Source organism: Bufo bufo, chromosome 2 (genome assembly GCF_905171765.1).
Source record: "Bufo bufo chromosome 2, aBufBuf1.1, whole genome shotgun sequence".
In the NCBI taxonomy this organism is placed as follows: Eukaryota; Metazoa; Chordata; class Amphibia; order Anura; family Bufonidae; genus Bufo; species Bufo bufo.
In genome coordinates, this window is record NC_053390.1 from 279461759 (window position 1) to 279482240 (window position 20482).

Below are 20482 nucleotides of genomic sequence, written 5' to 3' on the forward strand. Positions count from 1 at the left end.
AGAAGGCCCAGAAAAAAAAGGTTATTTAGAATCAGGTATTAAAAGTATTGAGCATGAAACTAACAAAAAGCTCTTCTTGCTGGGACACAGTTTTGGTCATTGACCTCAAAGCAGTTCATTAGTACAGACAGATCTCCATTTATATGTGGTACGCAGCTTTGAACAACAGCTTTGCTGGTCACGGAAACATCTTTGGACATGCAGTGATCTGATCAATAATTGTCCATTCACCTATAAAAGGCAGAGCTTCTGTACTTATTTTTGAGATGTTTTAATACAAAAATGTAACTGGATTTCTGGATAGCCTAGAGCAGAGCCATATATACAGAGAGGCAGTGAGAGGGCAAGAGCTGTACAGCTTATATGCAAGTGAAGGATTAGCACTTCTTATCTGTGGATCTTAAGTGTTTGCAATGGTGAAATAGCATGTCTGAAATTCCTTTAATTCCAGACACAACTATGCCTGATATGTCTATGGCACCGACGTGTGTTTGGGACTTTCACAGTGCAGGGTAGCTGTGAACCTTAATGTTATTGTTGTAATTTCTTTAAAAAACACTAACAATATCTATATCATATCACCTTTCTACGGTATATCATATTGCTGATCGCTTATCTGTATTTTTAAAGCATCAACCTACAGTATTTCAGAGAACAGGTATTCATTTGTTTGTGTCTTTGCCCTCTGATGTAAAACGGGTGCACATCCCTTTCTTGTCCGAGATCAACATTGTCAACCTGTATTTGTCCAGGGCCTCCCAAAATGTAAACTTTATTCCTATGTAAAACATTTATGGCATATCAATCCTATGTATAATAAAAAGTTTATAGCTTGTGGTCCACTTCTGTGTGCAGCCACCTATGCACCTGGTCTTTGGAGTACTACACCAATCGGTTATTTATGGTATATCCTGGGGATGTACCCCCTGGATGTAACAGTGCCGGGCAAAAAGTATCATCCATCCGCATGCTCAGTCACTCTCCCCAAAGCCAAGTCTCTACAGTTAATACAAATAGCTTTCTTCCCTACATGCCAGGGAACAGGGTGTAACGAGTAATCATGGGGCCCCCATAGCAAAACCTAGAATGAGACTCCACTCTACCATGATCTTTTGCAGTGAGCATAGAAAATAAAAAGGCTTATGATTACTTGGTCTCCCAAATGGACATAGATAATGCACAATGTGATGTAGAAAGGTAATGTACACAGTGATGTCACAGTACAGGGATAATAAACACATTGATGTCACAGTACATGGTACAATAATGGTAAGTATAGGGATAATAAACATGCTGATGTCACAGCACAGAAATAAAGGCATAATAAACACAGTGATGTCATTGTACATGGTTATAAACACAGAGATGTCACAGTACAGGGACAATAAACACAGCAATGTCAATAATGGCACAGCAATGGTACAATAATGGCACAGTATAGGGTAATAAACATGCTGATGTCACAATGTAGGCATAATACACACAGTGAAGTCACAATACAGGGTACAATATTGGTACAGTATAGGGATAATAAACACAGTAATGTCATAGTGATATACAGTGAGGAACAGAAGTATTTGAACACCCTGCAATTTTGCAAGTTCTCCCACTTAGAAATCATGGAGGGGTCTGAAATTCACATTGTAGGTGCATTCACACTCTGAGAGACAGAATAATAAAGAAAAATGTCAGGAAATCACATTGTATGATTTTTAAAGAATTTATTTGTCTTGCACTGCTGAACATAAGTATTTGAACACCTGAGAAAATCAGTGTTAATATTTGGTACAGAAGCATTTGTCGCTGAGCAATACGGAGTTTCAGCTCTCTCCAAAGATGTTCTATTGGATTTAGGTCTGGAGACTGGCTAGGCCACTGCAGAACCTTGATATGCTTCTTACAGAGCCACTCCATGGGTATCCTGGCTGTGTGCTTAGGGTCAGTGTCATGTTGGAAGACCCAGCCACGACCCATCTTCAATGCTCTGACTGATGGAAGGAGGTTGTTGCTCAAAATCTCACAATAAATGGCCCCATTCATCCTCTCCTTAATACAGTGCAGTCGTCCTGTCCCCTTCGCAGAAAAGCACCCCCAAAGCATGATGTTACCACCCCCATGCTTCACAGTAGGGATGGTGTTCTTGGGATGCAACTCATCCTTCTTTTTCCTCCAAACACGAGTGAAGTTTAGACCACAAAGTTCTACTTTGGTCTCATCTGACCACATGACTTTCTCCCATGCCTCCTTTGGATCATCCAGATGGTCATTGGCAATCTTCAGACGGGCCTGGACATGTGATGAATTGAGCAGGGGAACCTTCTGTGCAATGCATGATTTGAAACCATGACGGCGTAGTGTTCTACCAACAGTGACCTTTGAAACTGTGGTCCCAGCTCTTTTCATGTCATTGACCAGCTCCTCCCTTGTAGTTCTGGGCTGATTTCTCACCTTTCTTATCATCAGTGATACCCCACCAGGGGAGATCTTGCATGGAGCCTTTAGCCTCTTGGAGCCTTTCATTTTCTAACAATTGCTCCAACAGTTGATCTATTTTCACCAAGCTGCTTGGCAATTGCCCTGTAGCCCTTTCCAGCCTTATGGAGGTCCACAATTTTGTCTCTGGTGTCTTTTGACAGCTCTTTGGTCTTGCCCATGGTAGTAGTTGGCGTCTGACTGACTGTGGGGTCGACAGGTGTTTTTAAAGAGCTCAGACAGGTGCTACTAAGTTATATTAGTGAGTGGAGTAGAGGTGGACTTTTTAAAGGCACAGTATCAGGTCTTTGAGAGCCAGAATTCTTGCTGTTTCTCAGGTGTTCTAATACTTATGTTTAGCAGTGCAAGACAAATAAATTCTTTAAAAATCATACAATGTGATTTCCTGAATTTTTTTATTTATTCTGTCTCTCAGAGTGGGAATGCACCTACAATGTGAATTTCAGACCCCTCCATGATTTCTAAGTGGGAGAACTTGCACAATTGCAGGGTGTTCAAATACTTCTGTTCCTCACTGTATATGGTAATAACACAGAGATGTTACTATACAGGCATAATAAACACAGTGATATTACAGTACATGGTACAATAATGGCACAGCATAGAGATAATAAACATTCTGATGTCACAATATAGGCATAATAAACACAGTGAAGGCACAGTACATGGTACAATTGTGAGATGGGGAAACAGCTCTCATTGTCTGAACATTGTGTTTGTTTAAATGAAGTTAAATGATCTGGACTGACATTCTGCTGTTTGGCCACGAGATGCCACTGTATCCTAAGCACAGCAACAGACTGCATTTCATGTGATGTTGGGAACTCTCAGGGGGTGGAGATACAAGTCTGGAGAGGAAGTCAGCAGCCATCTTATAGTGTGGCTGTGAGAGACACTGAGGAACTGTGTGAGCAGTGATTCCGACGGCATCCAGGTGTGAGAGTGACTAGAGCTGCAGCTAAGTGAAGCTGATCATGTTCTAGACCCTGATCCTCTCCAGAGGAATGAGGATTGCTTCCAGGAACGCTGATGAGAGCTGAGGAACAAAGCTACATACACTGCGTTACCGCATGCTTGTTGGAGAGGCATTTGTTCTGTTCGAGCACGCACCTCATTACAGTTTTGGCGCCTAGGGACTGAGACCAGGCCTGTAGTTAGTTAGTTAGGGTCTCTGTTTGTGTCAGGCTACAAGTGTTACTACTGTTCATTGCTGATAAAATTCCCACAAACTCAAGCTAGGCTGGCGTTTTACTAAGAAGGAATACTCAAGCACGTGCCACAGGACCAGTTATGGGAGAGGGAATACTGTAGATCTGTGTAAGATTGTAAGCTGATGTGCTGCACTGCAGGCTAGCCCGTACCACACACCCATACAGTGATTCTTGATCTTTTAGGGTAATAACAGTTAAGGTGTGGCAGTTTAGTTGTACCCGCCAGTAGGTAAATTACTGCTTTTTCCTCCAGCATCCATCGGAGGGTGCCGTGCTGTACAGCACAAGAGTCTCAGCCTTCGGGCTGGGTGTATGTAAATTTATTGTATGTTCTTAGCATTTGTGATTGTGTTTATTGCCACATTTAAGTAAAATTCTGTTTTGGCAAAAGCTGGTGTTGGAGTTGCTTTCCTCGTTCGTGACTTCACTGTATCCTGGGGAGCCCACCCTGGTACACGGCTTACACAATAATGCTACATTATAGAGATGATAAGCACTCTGGTGTGACAGTACAGACATAATAAACACCATGTACACACATAAACACAAACACAGACATAAACACAGTTTATGTCACAATAAAGGCATAATAAACACAGTGAGGTCACAGTACATGGTACAATAATGGTACAGTACAGGGATAATAAACACAGGAATTTCCCAGTACACACATAATAAACACAGTGATGTCACAGTACATGGTACATTATAGGCATATAGTGATTAAACATAGTGATTTCACAGTGCATGGATAATGCACACCATGCTAGAATAGCACAGGAGAAGCTCACACAAAACAAGTCACCATGTACATCTTGAAATCACAGCATGGGTCAAAGAAAACATTGATGACACATGGCTTAAACAGAAGAAAATACGCCTTCTGGAGTGGCCCAGTTGAGATGTCCTGACCTCAACCCGATTGAGATGCTGTGGCATGACCTCAAGAAAGCGATTCACACCAGACATCCCAAGAATATTGCTGAACTGAAATAGTTCTGTAAAGAGGAATGGTCAAGAATTACTCCTGACCGTTGTGCACGTCTGATCTGCAACTACAGGAAAAGTTTGGTTGAAGTTATTGCTGCCAAAGGAGGTTCAACCAGTTATTAAATCTAAGGGTTCACATACTTTTTCCACCTGCACTGTGAATGTTTACATGGTTTGTTCAATAAAAACATGGTAACATTTAATTCTTTGTGTGTTATTAGTTTAAGCAGACTGTGATTGTCTATTGTTGTGACTTAGATTAAGATCAGATCACATTTTATAACCAATTTGTGCAGAAATTCATATTATTCCATAGGGTTCACATACTTTTTCTTGCAACTGTATCTCTAGGATATGCCCCCATTGTCTGATAGGTACGGGTCCCACCTCTGGGACCCGCACCTACAAGGAGAACGGAGCGCAGCAGCCCTCCATTTATTTCTATGGAGCCGCCGAAAATAGCCGGTTCACTTTAATGGGAGAGGCGGGGAGCTGCGCCTGGTGGTGGACGGATTCCGGGAAACCCGGGGTCCTCCAGCTGCAACTCTTCCCGGCTCCGTTCTCCTTGTAGATGCGGGTCCCAGAGGTGGGACCCGCACCTATCAGACAATGGGGGCATATCCTAGCGATATGCCCCCATTGTCTAAGATAGGATAAACCCTTTAAAGACCTACTTGGAAAACATTACATACAGTGCTATAAAACATACAGGGTAATACAGCACCACATACCTCTTACATCCAGTGATGTCTCCTCTGATGTAGATATTCTCTTTCCTCATCTTCTCTATTCAGACCAGACCGCCATGATGATTTCTTTCAGCCATCTCTTGTCTTTGCAGAGTTTGACAAACAGACATCTTAGGTTCCTACTTTTCCATCATCCTCCCCACCTTCTCTATACCTCATCCTGCTGCCCCCAATACAGAACCCACTGTGCTCTCCAATACCATACTGCAAAACTATTTATACTAATACATATGCATTAAAAACCATCAATACATATGTATTAAGTATGTACAAAAGTTGGGAGGCGTGCAATTGTACAATGAGTGTTTACAAGTTGCAATTTTTTGATCTGATCCAACATTGATTACAGCATAAAGTAGAAGTCCAGTCATTCCTCTGTACATTACTGAAAAATACATTTATATGATGCTTTCAATGGACTGACCAATGACATATAGCTTAAACATATCACAATCATTTCAATTATGAAGGCAACTGTAGATTGTTAAAGGAGTTGTCCTGGTTCAGAGCTGAACCCGGACATACCTCCATTTTCACTTAGGCAGCCCCCCTGACTTGAGCATCAGTTCATGCTCCGATGCTCTCCTTTGCCCTGCACTAAATTGCGCAGGGCAAAGGCATTTTGAGGAGTTCCGGTGACGAACCAGGCTCTCCATGGGGCTGCCAGAAAGTCTGGTGACATCATCAGCACTGATAGGCGGGCTTTAGCGCCAGTAAAACAGCTAGGGCAGCGCTAAAGCATGCCCATCAGAGCCAGTGACGTCACCGAAGCTTCCGCCCGGAAGTGTGTTATGGTAAATAAAAATGAGATGCTCCGATGCTCTGAACCCGGACAACCCCTTTAAGAGGCTTTTACACAATTAACAATTTTACACAATTCGACTCCATAGTACCAAAGGGCCTAAACGCCGAATTGGAGCTTTTTGGCTTTTTATGAGGAACAATGAATGGGGTGGGCGCCTCTCGTCGATGGGGAAACGTAGCATATTTATTTGCCCGGTTCCCCCTTTACGGAAGGCCCCCACTCCCAATATCATCTTATTCTCCCTTGTATATTGGACATACTGACCCCATTATACTGTACATTCAGTATTTTAATTTTTTATATAATTTTATAGGAATTGTAACCTATTGTATGACTATATGACAATAGGCAGTATTTTAACGAATTAATGTAATGATATAAATGATTTTTTCCCACTTGTTGTCCAATAATGCACTTTAAATAATGTTTAGCTAGGATTAACAATACAGAGCTGAATTGCAATTGTTTTATATAATATCCATGTCCATGTAGTCCAGGCTCCGGATCTTAAAATTAACAATATGACATCAACCCACAATTCCCTATAAAAAGCAGGGATCCGGAGGAAGACCCTTACTTACTGATGAAGGGACTTTGTGTCCCGAAACGCATTTGGGAAAAGAAAGGGTCCATCTTATACTAAAGTGATCACGAAAAACCTGAAGGAAAGGATTCCTAAAGTATTTACTATTGAACCAGCATTTGGCCTACGGAGCTCTCTGGTCACAAGACCGGAGTCTGAAGTCACGTGGAGAGGTACGTCACCATACCCGGAAGCACACACCGCCGGGAACCTCAAGGAACGCTGACCGACGCAATCACATACAGCGCAGCACCCAGCTCCTGCTAACAGAACATCACCAAAAAAAGAAAGTATCTATACAGGGAACTCCATAAAGGGGAAGGTCAGACTCAGAGGTAAGAGTAGTGCCATAGACTACGCGGGACGCCGCGTCCAGGCACATCCTCGAAACGACATCACCCCCAGATACGTGAGTTACCCTATTAGACGAAAGGTGTAAAATTGTTCTGGAGACATTTGTTTGCAGTATATGAATTTTGAACTAGGTGCTAGTGTCTGCATTACGGTGTGTAAAATCAATTACTTGAATACCATATCTGGCACATTCAGCATGGGGACTTCTAATGCAATAATGGAATCATGAGTATTATACCCAGAACAGTTTTGTTGTAATACTTGCAACGTCGGGACTTGTTATACTGTATCAATCCAACAAATTTATAAACATACAGTGACTGCTAGCAATCAATTCTACTGAGCCGCTTCATCAAAGTGTATACAGCTAATCCAGCTAACTAGCTGAGGAGTCACAGAGCTCTGATTTTATTAATTTTTATTGATGATTTTTTTAAATATATATTTTATCTGCATTTATTGCATAAATAAAGTATGTGTATCCATCTGTATTAGCGAGTGCCTGCTACTATTATTACAAAATCATAACCCTTGTGCAGAGGTGTAAATGCAGCCTTAGACACAATATTAATTACCTTTTCAAATGAGAGGTTGCTGCAACAAGCAGTAAAACTGCTAAATATTCATTCTAAGAAGATGCCATGTTTTCTGTATACTGGCCTGCCATCAGTAACATTTGTGGTCAGGGCCCTTTGGGCTCCTAACTTCAGTCGTAGATCCCACTGTCTACTTAGTATAGACAACATACACCATGTTCAAAATTATTATGCAAATAATATTAGAGTATAAATCAAATTTTATTTAACGAACCTCCCAATGATAACAGTATTGTTTTCACAAATTAAAAAACTCAAAATGCACTGTTCCAAATTATTATGCATAACAGAGTTTCAAAACATTTTATAGGTTGTAATTGCAACTATAAGCAATTCATTTGTTGAATTTGCAGCATTAAGAGGCCACAGTCACTGAAATAAAAAGCTATTTCAATCAAAAACATCTTAACAGGCCAAGTTGCATGTTAAAATAGGACACCTTCTTTGATATCACCTTCACAATTGTTAAATAGTAGGTTAATGCACATCTACAAGCCTCTGGAGGATCCTACATCTTGAGGTTCATAGGCGTCCAGAGGCACCAGCAGCTTCAAATACCTGTTTGCTGCTTTGTAATGGCATTATAGCAGCTCCTCTCTTAGGCCTCATGCACACGACCGTTTTTTTTTGCGGTCCGCAAAAACGGGTTCCGTTTTTCCGTGATCCGTGACTGTTTTTTTGTCCGTGGGTCTTCCTTGATTTTTTGAGGATCCACGAACATAAAAAAAAAGTCGTTTTGGTGTCCGCCTGGCCGTGCGGAGCCAAACGGATCCGTCCTGAATTACAATGCAAGTTGTCACAATATGGTGCAATTTCAAACGGATCCGTCCCCCATTGACTTTCAATGTAAAGTCAGGAGTTAATATACCATAGGATCTGAGTTTTCTCCAATCCGATGGTATATTTTAACTTGAAGCGTCCCCATCACCATGGGAACGCCTCTATGTTAGAATATACCATCGGATTTGAGTTAGATCCTGAAACTCAGATCCGACAGTATATTCTAACACAGAGGCGTTCCCATGGTGATGGGGACGCTTCAAGTTAGAATATACTGAGAACTGTGTACATGACTGCCCCCTGCTGCCTGGCAGCACCCGATCTCTTACAGGGGGCTGTGATCCGCACAATTAACCCCTCAGGTGCTGCACCTGAAGGGGTTAATTGTGCATATCATAGCCCCCTATAAGAGATCAGGGGCTGCCAGGCAGCAGGGGGCAGACCCCCCTCCCTCCCCAGTTTTAATTTCATTGGTGGCGAGTGCGGCCCCCCCCGCCCCCCTCCCTCCCTCTATTGTATTAATATCATTGGTGGCCAGTGTGCGGCCTCCCCTCTCCCCCCCCCGATCATTGGTGGCAGCGGAGAGTTAGAAGCATCATACTTACCTGCTGTGCTGTCTGTGACCGGCCGGGAGCTCCTCCTACTGGTAAGTGACAGGTCTGTGCGGCGCATTGCTTAATGATCTGTCACTTACCAGTAGGAGGAGCTCCCGGCCGGTCACAGACAGCGCAGCAGGTAAGTATGATGCTTCTAATATTGCTAAGTAACCATGGCAACCAGGTCTGCAGTAGCGTCCTGGTTGCCATGGTTACCGATCGGAGTCCCAGCGATTAAACTGGGACTCCGATCGGAACTCTCCGCTGCCACCAATGATCGGGGGGGGGGGGGAGGCCGCACACTGGCCACCAATGATAATACAATAGCGGGAGGGAGGGGTGGGCGTGGGGGGTCCGCACACTGTGCCACCAATGAAAATAATACAATAGAGGGATGGAGGGGGGGCAGGGGGGGGCCGCACACTGTGCCACCAATGAAAATAATACAATAGAGGGAGGGAGTGGGGGCGGGGGATGCCACACTGGCAACCAATGAAATTAAAACTGGGGAGGGAGGGGGGTCTGCCCCCTGCTGCCTGGCAGCCCCTGATCTCTTATAGGGGGCTATGATATGCACAATTAACCCCTTCAGGTGCAGCACCTGAGGGGTTAATTGTGCGGATCACAGCCCCCTGTAAGAGATCAGGTGCTGCCAGGCAGCAGGGGGCAGTCATGTACACAGTTCTCAGTATATTCTAACTAGAAGCGTCCCCATTACTATGGGAACGCCTCTGTGTTAGAATATACTGTCGGATTTGAGTTTTCACGAAGTGAAAACTCAGCTCTGAAAAAGCTTTCATACAGACGGATCTTCAGATCCGTCTGTATGAAAGTAACCTACGGCCATGGATCAAGGACGCGGATGCCAATCTTGTGTGTATCCGTGTTCTTTCACGGACCCATTGACTTGAATGGGTCCGTGAACCGTTGTCCGTCAAAAAAATAGGACAGGTCATATTTTTTTGACGGACAGGAAACACGGATCACGGATGCGGTTGCAAAACTGTGCATTTTCCGATTTTTCCACGGACCCATTGAAAGTCAATGGGTCCGCGAAAAAAAAAACAGAAAACGGCACAATGGCCACTGATGCACACAACGGTCGTGTGCATGAGGCCTTAATGTGATGAATTTGTGTGGCAGAAACCTTCCTCATTATGTCTTTATCTGCACAAACCCATCTGTGTGCTGAATAAGCAAGAGATCTTTTGACAGTACGATAATCACGGTTAAGTTTTAGTGAAATATCTAATCTTTTCATACCTTGTCCAAGGCATTGCACTATTTGATGCCTTTCGACAGCAGAGAGATCCTTTTCATTTCCCATATTGCTTGAAACCTGTGGCCTGCTCAATAATGTGAAACATCCTTTTTAAGTAGTTTTCCTCACCTAACAAACTACAGTAATTATCACAGGAGATTCATTTCAGTGATCCAAAGAGCCCTGAGACACAAGACCATCCATAGTGAACAGAGGGTATAAGAAAGACCATCCATGAGTTTAATTGAAAAACAAAAAAAATACATCTTTATGTATATTTCTGTATGCATACGTCCTCAAAAAGATAGAACATGTCTTATGCTTGTCCATAAGTAGAATTAAATTCCACTTTTCATTTTTGACAGCTCCTTTGGAAAATAAAAGGTCCACTCTGATTGGTTGCTCTTGGTTTCATGATCTGATTGGTTGCTATGGGCAACTAAGCCAGTTCTACTTTACACCAGTTTGATAAATGACTTCAATAATGCCCCAAACTGTAGCAACTGTGCCGGTTTTCCAAATGCATTTCACCTGCATTTCCAATGGATATAAATTAAATAAAAATAAAAAAAAATACCACAGAACAATCAGTAAGGGACACACCAAATAAGCATTATCTGTCTATCTAGGATAGAGCATTAGTAAATGACAATATTCCATTTTGAGAAACTGAATTATGACATGAACTTTGGAAGCCATAACATTTCTGATGGTGGAATGATGAATTGTGGGCTTATTAATGAAATATCACACCGATGCGGTACATTCCTTATGATACCACCAGAACTCTGAGTAATGTTATGCAGCAGCTAGAATTTGAAATCCAAGATAAAAAAGGAATGATTTACACTTGTCGTAAATGTGTTCAGGTAAATGGGCAATGGCATACAAATCTGTTATGCCGCAAGGAAGAAAATGAACTGTCTGTAAATAAATGTGTATTCATAAAGATGTATGTATTATTATCTGTAGATTTTATAAGTAGAAGGACAGAGTTGTAACTTCTTCAGCCAGAGGATTCATTCCACTACTCTGTCCACAGAAGAGTGGTTGGTTAGTGCCCACTCCAGTGTCCCCTACCTACACCTTTGCAGCTGCAAACTGTAAGGGTACCGCCACGTGGGCGGACAGAGTGCTGATTTTCCACAGTAGAATAGCGTGCAATAGCAAAAAATCTCATCCACAACCTGTGGAAAATTTCCGCAATGAAATATGTACAAGACTTTTCTTTTAAATCTGCAGCTCATCAATTTATGCAATGCAGAGAGTGAAGTCAGCATCGAACCTTCAGCATTTGATGGGGATTTTGCTGCTATGCAATTCTGGCAGATATGAGGCAATGCATGTGGCTGGCACCTTGCCACCCTGTGTTAATGTACACATCATTTATGTGTTATATTTATCTACATAGATGTTTGAACATTTCAATCCATCAAGGCTGCTATTTTTGTAGTAATGACAACTAGATATGTCTTGAGTATGCCCTACGTACATGCATGAAGATACCGTATTTTACACTTTATAAGATGCACTTTTTTCCCCCAAAAGTGGGAAAAAAATAGCAGTGTGCCTTATAAAGCAAATAGAGCAATATTACATAGCCGGCACATCGCAGGGCGTGATGTGCTGCATAGACATAGCAGCCTGCGATGTACCAGTCACATGTGTTGTCAGGGCCGTCTTTAATATTGATTGGACCCTGGGCAAGAGGAAGAACACAAGTGCCGCTGCCGCATTCATGGATCCATGCTTTATTAACTAAGTAGCAGGACATGTAAGGCATACATGGGGGATGTCTCTACACTTACTATTATTTCTTGGCGCCGCTCCGTTGCGCCGCTGTGGCCCCCGTTACATTCTCCCGTGATGTATGCTAAGTAACAGCATCGGAACACCATGGAGGAGACATCAGCTTTTCTCCCTGGGCGTTCCGTAAGTAAGTTAGTAAGTGCAGGGACATCCCCCATGTATGCCCTACATGTCCTGCTACTTAGTTAATAAAGTATGGACCCATCAAAGGTCCTCCAGTGGCCAGCGGGGCTCAAGAGGCAGTTGCCTTGGGCCCCCCAGGAGGAACTGGGCCCGGTCAGCTGCCCCTTTTGCCCCGCGTTAAAGATGGCCCTGTGTGTACTACCCTCAGGTGCCCAGTTAGAAGCTCCATCTCAGGTGGGACAGGGCCTAGAGGTTGACAACTACTGCTGCATTGGCAGCGGGGCACAGGGCAGCCACTGTACTTCATTAAACTGGGCCCTGGTCAGAGCAGCCATCACAAATAAAATCTGATCAAGTCAGTCCCTAGCAGTGGTGCTGCTTTGCTAACCTAATCACTAAGCTGTAAGCAGTACTCACTATGAAAGCAGTGGGCAGGCCTGACTGATTGATGTGGGCTGCCAGCCTGTCCACTTCTTTTATAGTGAGTAGTGTTGAGCGAATCAAAGCCAAACAAATTGACTTCTATCTGAATTTCAGGAAAAATTCAATTCTCCACAAAGCCAAATTTCCTTGCGCTTCATGGTAACATATCTATTTTTCCTGAAATGGAGGTTAAAAAATAAAAATAAAATACATACTCACTTCAACCACTTACGTGCGAAGAGGCCGTCACGGCCATCTTGATTGCAGAAATAGCATGAAATCTCGTGCGGGGTGATGTACTGTATTGCGTCACTGTGCGAGATTTTGTGCAGTGTCTTCAATAAAGATGGCCCCAACGGCCTCTATGCGAGCAAATGGATAAGGTCAGTATTTATTATATTTTTTTACCCTGATTAACCCCTAAAGGCCTAAATTGTAGTCTCAGATGCAGTGTTCAGCGATGAACGCGGCATCTCAGTGGGTCAATGACAGGGAAAGCAAGCCGAATCGAATTTTTCATAACTTCGCTCATCTCTTATAGTTAGTACTGCTTACAGCTTAGTGATTAGTTTAGCAAAGCAGCACCAATTCTAGGGACTGACTTGATCGGACTTTACATGTGATGGCTGTTCTGACCGGGGCCAGTGTAATAGCGGCAGATCCCCCATAATAGTGCATCATCCAAAGATTCCCTATAACATTGTGTCATCCACAGATTCTCCATAGCAGTGCATCATCCACAGATCCCCTCATAAGTGTGTCATCCACAGATCCCCCAGGGGTCTATTCAGAGACCCCCATTAAATTGAAAAATACAGTAGGTCATAAATTTTCTGCTCCAGGAAAACAGCTTTAAAGTGTATTTGAGTTTTCAAAAAAAGTTTGCATAATGGCTGTGCAACCGCAACTGTGATGGAACAGTTATGTTTGGGCTTCCCTAATGTTTTTTTTCTGCCATATTATTACCCGGTTTCAGCTGCATAGATAGATGCATTTCACTTAGAAGTAGGGGGCATCTCCCTTCTGCCAGCACTTTACTGCTGTGAGATCCTTTCCCTTACTTCCCACTATGTTTTTTTTCAGCTCCGGAGCTCACAGAACAGATAAGGAGGGGAAATCACACTTACAGAAAGTCAAGATGTTCCTGTGATGTTCAGAAACTGTGGAGAAGTAGTTGTTTTATCAGACTCAGTATCTCAACTGGCTCTGACATGACCACAATTTCCTCTCGGCTTTCTTCTGAGTCTCTGTTACCAGGGACGGATTTTGCCTTACTTTATAGTTTTTTTTAGGTGGAAGCAGGTATATTTTTTTAATGAAATGATTTAGAAATTTACTACTTAGACCATTCTCTATTAAATGAAATAAAATTGTGTAAAAGTACAGTGACTCTTTAAATAATAAAACTGATGATATATCTAAATTTGTATAATAAAGTTTTACATTTTAATTATCTTCTTTGTCAGTATACTCCCCTTTTGCTTGAACTCATAAACGCATCCTTATTTTCCACCACTCAAAGCTGTGCTATAGATCATCTTCAGTTAACTGTCTTAGGAGCTCGGTCATTTTCTTCTTTACCTTTGTGAGTGGTGCAAAATACATTTCTTTAAGCACAGATTTGAAGAAAAAAAATGTTGCGTGATTATACTGTAGATCTGGTGAATAGGGAGGGCGTTCTAGGACTGCAATCCTTTTGTTATCCACAAATTGCCCCATGTAGAGTGAGCTGGAGCATTGTCCTGATGCAGGATGAATCCATTTACCCACAATTCTCTTACAATTTACTTTCTGGTCCGTAGTAGGAAGTTTCGGGACAGCCTTTCATCATGTTGAGATAGTTATGCAACATAGTGGCGAACTAGAACTGACGGGGTCCCACAGCAGATTTTTGAATGAAGCCCCCCCCCCCCCCCCCCCAGCAATCGCTTCCTCCCGTTCAACCCTCACTCCTGCGGTCAGTCAATATAGCACTCTCAGACCAGGCCAGGCAGCCGCTCCATCCATTTCATGAACATATACTGTATTCTGTATGCTATGTCACTGTATATACTCTCACTGTATGTAATGTCATTGTATAACACTGTTGACAGTAAAGTCTTTCAGTCCACTTCCCGGACGAGCCTCTTCTGAGTTTGGGCGCCATAGCAGCCGCTTCCCATGCTTCCATTCTAGCTACACCCCTGGTGCAACATATCACTATTTGCTATTTCTGGTATCATTTGGCAGTCACTTTGAACTTTTTATCTCGATCTTTTTACCATTTTCATCATTTTTTATGTTGACGAGTGTACTGGCCATGCATCATCTTTAACATTTTCTCGACCTTCCCTAAATCTTTTCTATCCGTTTCATTCTATAAAATCTTCCCATAAGCCTCAATTAGTATTTTAAAACATTCACTTGCCATCAATTTCACCACATATCTCATGTTAATCCATAGCTTGATTTTTTAACTAAACATTTTTCCGATGCACATAAAATCCCCTTAGCGACCCCCAATATGCTTTTTTACTGTGGTCATTGGATCTCAATTGAGAGCCTGGCCCCTGCTCTAATGGCCTGGATCAGCAGAAACACTGATCCGGGACCTGTAACCCTCTAGATGCCGTGGTCAATAATGATTGCGGCATCGAAGTGGTCTAGAAGGGAAGGGCCTCTCTCTGTCTTCCACTGACACCCTGCAAATGAGACTGTAAGGTTCCGATGTATTTGCATGGCAGCCTGGGGCCTAATGAAGACCAGGCCTGCCTGCAGTGTATCCGTAATAGGCAGCTAATGATTGTCAGTATAGCACTGACAGTACAATACTCTGTACTTCATAAGCAGTTAAAAGATTGCCTGTTATTAAATTCCCATAGAGGGACTATTAATGGTTAAAAAAGGTTAAATAAAGTTTATTCAATAAAAGAAATCTCCAAGTTAAAAAAAAAACAGTTTCCATTGAAAAAATACTTGCAAATTTGCAAAAGTAAAATCCCTACCACATATTTGGTATTGCTGCATCTGTAGCAACCCGCAATACACAATTATCATGTAATTTACCCTGTGCGGTGAATGCCATAACAAGAAATGCCAGAATTGCTGTTTTTTTGCAACCAAAACGGGATAAAAAGTGATCAAAAAGTGTTATCTACCCAAAAATGATACCAATGAAAACTCAAAGTTGTCCTGCAAAAATCCCCCATACAATCTCTGTAGAACAAAAAATAAAAAAGTTATGGGTCTTGGATGCGGTGCAGCAAAAACATTTTGTGAAGGGTTTTTATTGTGCAGTAGTAGTAAAATGTAAAAAAAAAACTATGGGTATTTAGTATCACTGCAATTGCACTGACCCAGAGAATAAAGATATTGTGTTATTTATGCCAAAAAATGAACGTCACAAAATTTATAACGTAAAAAGGTATTGTTGTTTTTTTCCCATTTCCCAAAAAAGAGTTAATAAAAGTTAAAACAGTAAGTTATGTCTACCCCAAAATGGTGCCATTAAAAACTACAACTTATCTTGCAAAAAAAAATAAAATAGACAAACAAGCCCTCATACGACTACATTGATGGAAAAGTTAAAAAGTTATAGCTCTTGGAAGGGCCTAATAGCTCACTAAGGCCCAAATCAGGCTGGTCACTAAGGGACCGGAGACATCTTCACTTCCAATGGTGTGTAGCGCCAAATAAACTGTGGTAGGGGAATGCAACTGGTATGTGGGGTATGGTAGAGTTCAGGGTCAAGGTTGACTTGCCATATTCCAACTCAAGTGGCATTGTCTTGTTTCTTGTGATTTCATAGCCACACCTCGTATAGACTTTTTTACTATAGCATGTGTGGGAAACTTGATTTCCCTGCTTCAGCCTGCATTACTTCCTGATCCCTCCTTCTCATAAAGGGAACAATTCCAATAATAAGTACACATTAGGGGATTACTGAAAATACAATTCCCATATATAAGAATGTACAATACGTCTGGTTATTAAGTACTTAAGGCTTACATTATAATATAACAATAATACATTTCCTGACTCTTATGGCATAAGGCTCACAAAGTATTATGACAAGGCATAGTCAGCACTCAGTTTATAATCTAATAAGGGGCATATTGTTCTTTACCATTTAATGACTGACAATACCTATTTTAACTGACCACGGAAGAGGTTAGCAGCTTCATCAGTGACAGCTTGAGACTTCAGAGGGAGGTCATTTGCAGTTTAAAAGAGTTTAAGGCAGGTTAAAAGATAAGTTCACATAGGGCAATAGTGATTTTGGGGTAGTAAAAAAAGAAAAGTATACTATAAAATGTCTACACTAGAGCATGCTGTGATTGACAAAAAAAGTCAAAGTGGTTCCTAAAGCAGCATGAATGGAAATGTATAAATTCACATACGCTTACATGTTACCTGTGCAGGCTGCAGCCAGAAATGCTATGCAAAAAAACGCTCTATATATTTACAAAACTACAAAAAATGTTTAACATGTATGTTCCATACTTTTGTACTATTTATATGACGTCTTCCCTTGTTATTCAGTTTATTTCTCTAGTCACACAGAGAGTGTAAATTAAATCTTTGGTCTCTATATCTGGATACTGTCAACAGGTTGGCCAGTCATGAGCTAATATCATAAATACCAGTTGGCTGATTGGCAATGGCTGTATTGGGGTTCGAGTACAGATGTCTACACTTGGGGACTAAAGGCTGGTGGCCCTGGAAAAGCCTAAGCATGGTCACATGTTAAAGGCAGGTCCAATGGATAGAAGACAGGCCAACAGAAGTAGGCAGGGCCTACAATACCATAGTGCAGCACAAAATACAGCCCTAGCGGAACTAGGGACCACAGTGCAGCACAAAATAGCATCCCAGCAGCAAAACCAAATAACACAGTACCACGGGTCAGGTGCATAAGTACCTGATGCTCCTAAATTAATTAATGCTGAGAACATCAAACCAGTATTTAACCGGCCAAAATAAGGAGGGCTTGGGCGACCACCGGGAAATTTCCCTCTAGTGTCTATGACCAGGCTGCCCCTGACAATGACAGTGGGGGTGAGGGCAGGGCAGAATGTTATTCACATGCTTTTAAAAAGCTCTGAAATCTATACTATCCCTAACAACTGACTCTGATACCTGACCATGTCCTAAAATGAACACTGTACCAAGGCTAAGGGGTCATTGTTCATTTTTACATAAGCTCAATACTGTGGGATATATCAAATCTATATAAAGTAACTGTAACAAAGGGCAGGCGGTGCGTGCTTCCTTCGTAGCACCGCCGGCAAGGAGAGGGGAAAGGACGTAGCCTGCGTCCTCGTCTCCATGGCAGCAGACGAGCAGCAGGGGAGCTGGATAAGGATCCGCTCAGAATGCATCAGTTTGATTCTGTTCCGCCTCCATTCCGCTTTGGAGGCGGATGCAGCGTTTTAGTGTCCGTCTGACGAAACTGAGCCAAACGAAAACGGATCCATTTTCACTGACACAATATGGCACAATAGAAAACGAATCTGTCCCCCATTGACTTTCAAAAGTATTCAAGACGGATCCGTTTTGGCTATGTTAAAGATAATATGAACAGATCCGTTCTAACGGATGCATGCGGTTGTATTATCTGAACAGATGCATTTGTGCAGATCCATGACTGAGTGGATGTTCAATAGTAAAATAATATTTAATCCAGAAACTGCTATTGACCGTAGAAAGATTAAACTAATGACTTACTATCCAGTGAAGACAATTCATTTCTAGTCGTGCAGCAACTCCTGTAAAGAATCAGACATATATTAATCAATATTATCCATTATTCTTTTGTCTTATGGGATGTATTCCGTTACAAATTTTTAACTTCAAGGTTTTTCTATTTGGTTCATTGCAGGAAAGAAAATTTGGCATACTATTCTGAATACTTACTGTACCTTTTGCCTTTAAGAAGGGCTGAATTCTACAAACTTGTGCGGAACTTTGGCCTGAAGTCTTTGGAAAACAATATAGGAGGAATTTATTAACCAGAAATAGTCCTAAATTAGGTGTTTTTGTGGTGCAGATTGTGGCGCAAAGGTCCTTTGTCTTGCAATTAGAGATGAGCGAAGTTTTGGAAAATTCATTTTGGCTGCTTCACCGAATTTTAAAAAATTTGCTTTGTGATTAATTACTTTGTAACGATGCACATTTTTTTTGTAAGTAGCGGGTGCAGTGACAGGGAGCTGCGATAGCGCTGCTCCCCATCATTTTACCCCTCAGATGCCGAGTTCATACATGATCGCGGCATCTGAGAGTAAAAACAGTGTAAAATTAACAGAAGAAAAAAATGAAATCATACTTACCGCCTCCATTTGCTCGCAACGGGCCGGCTGCCGCCATCTTGCTTGAAGATCTGGCGTGAAATTTTTGCGCTGTCCGAGATGGCGTTGTCACACCGTCCAGCGTGGTCACATCATACAGCACCACTCACGGGATTTCACCTAAGATCTTCATTAAAGATGGCAGCAGCCGGCCCATTGCAAAATTTGTTTTTACTCTATTTCAGGTTAAATCGATTCGCTACCACAAAGCACGAGGAAATTTGGCTTTGTAGCGAATCTAATTTATCCTGAAATTCGGATCGAATTCCACTTCGTTGGATTCAATTCGATTATCTCAAGCTGCAATCTTCGACTTTTCCCTGCTTACGCCTGTTTTAGGTTTAGAAGCGACGGTGGATCCGCCGAAGTTATGTAGAGGCCGGCGCTTCTACAAAACTGCGGCAGATCCACTGCCAGCGCAGGGCTTTATTAGGACCGGCATCTAAAATGGCGATCTCAATAAATGTACCCCTATATGTCCACAGGAAATGAATTTCAAATATGGTTAGCTCACAGAATTATATCACCATCACTAGCAAGGCCAGCGGACATCATTCATTCGTTCAATATTCTAATAATTTGATGAGATCTATGTAGTGTGGCAAACTTTTGACACACGTCACAATTTCTATGTATGCTAGCCAAAGTGTCCCCATTCACATTACCAGCTGCACTACTGCTACAAGTCTCAGTCACTGTCCCCATAATACAGACAGCAGAGGCGCTAACAGAGTAGCATTCTAAGGCAGGTTGGAAAAATACTCAAGTCTATCTAGTTCAACCTATTCTCTTGCAGTGTTAGTGCAGAAGAAGGAAAACAATCTGAGTAACTTGCTTGATGTCCTCATCATCCTTATACTTTTCATTTGCTTTCCCTGAGCCTGTCCAAAGCTGCACCAGCATTAGACACTTGGACATGCCAGTTGCCAACTCCTGAAGTTCAGAGAGCTTTTGGTACTTTAAGCTAGTCTGCCAAGGTTTACTGCAAGATAGCAGCAAAAGCTCTGTGAGCTTCAAGCATTTGCACATCAGATATCATCACATCCAAGCACTTCAACATAAGAGAGCTTCTGCCATTTGGTCAAAGAAAGCAGTGAGGATAGTAAGCACATAAGACACCAATGTTGAGCCTGTACATAGGAACCAAATGGCTTAGAATTCTACCATATAAATATTCCACCTACCTGACATTGTGGCTATGTTCGTAAACAGTTTATTGCATATTTCACTTTTATATATGATGCATATTAAAGCAACAAAGGAAAGATAAATGGATGACCCTTTCTTATTTAGCACATATGTAGTGCTATTACTTCCCATTGGTTCAGATATATAGGTGCTATAGTTGACTAATTACGGGCAATAACTATGGGAATGGTCATA